This window comes from Gossypium arboreum, chromosome 6 (genome assembly GCF_025698485.1).
Source record: "Gossypium arboreum isolate Shixiya-1 chromosome 6, ASM2569848v2, whole genome shotgun sequence".
In the NCBI taxonomy this organism is placed as follows: Eukaryota; Viridiplantae; Streptophyta; class Magnoliopsida; order Malvales; family Malvaceae; genus Gossypium; species Gossypium arboreum.
The window spans coordinates 102,842,997-102,843,854 of NC_069075.1; the positions used below are offsets into that span (position 1 = coordinate 102,842,997).

General features: G+C 38.8%; 1 non-coding gene across 1 annotated transcript; it reads right to left on the reverse strand.

Moving 5' to 3' along the window:
• Nucleotides 1-348: 348 nt before the first annotated feature.
• On the reverse strand, nt 349-455 carry LOC128294312 (small nucleolar RNA R71). The gene has a single exon (XR_008284625.1). It is a non-coding gene; the product is annotated as a small nucleolar RNA R71 (small nucleolar RNA).
• Nucleotides 456-858: the final 403 nt, after the last annotated feature.

Here is an 858-nt window from a genome sequence, read left to right on the forward strand (position 1 = left end):
ACTGAACCTTCTTTAACAGGAACTGAGTCTAGCATAGTTAGACCGGTTGTAGCTGCAAATACTTTTGAACTGAAACCTAACACAATTCAAATGATACAACAGTTTGTTCGGTTTGATGGTTTGCAGGATGAAGATCCCAACGCTCACTTAGCAAACTTTCTGGAATTTTGCGATACATTTAAAATCAATGGCGTTTCTGATGATGTCATTTGTCTTCAGTTATTTCCTTTTTCATTAAGGAACAAAGCTAAACAGTGGTTGAACTCATTACCACGAGGGTCAATTACTACTTGGGAGCAAATGATCGAAAATTTTTTACTAAAATACTTTCCGCCGGCTAAAACGGCTAAATTACGTAATGATATCTCTTCTTTTTTGTAGATGGATTTAGAAACACTTTACGATGCATGGGAGAGATACAAGGACTTACTGAGAAGGTGCTCTCACCATGGGTTACCGCTTTGGCTTCAAGTCCAAACATTCCACAATGGTCTGAATCCCTTGACTCGGCAAATGGTTGACGCAACTGCTGGCGGAACCATCAATAACAAAACACCTGAAGAGGCCTATGAATTCATTGAAGAAATGCCACTGAATAACTATCAGTGGCAAGTCATGAGGACTAAGCCAACAAAAACAGCCAGTGTTTATAACATCGACTCGAGTTATTAGGTCACAAATCAGGTAGAACTTCTCAATAAAAAGATTGATGGTTTACTTGGTTCTACGCAGGTACATCCAGTAATGAGGTGTGACTCAAGCGAAGGAGGTGTGCATATAGAATATCAATCCTTCAATCCCACAACCGAAGAGGAACAAGTCAACTATATAGGTAACAATAACTTTAGATCTTAAAAT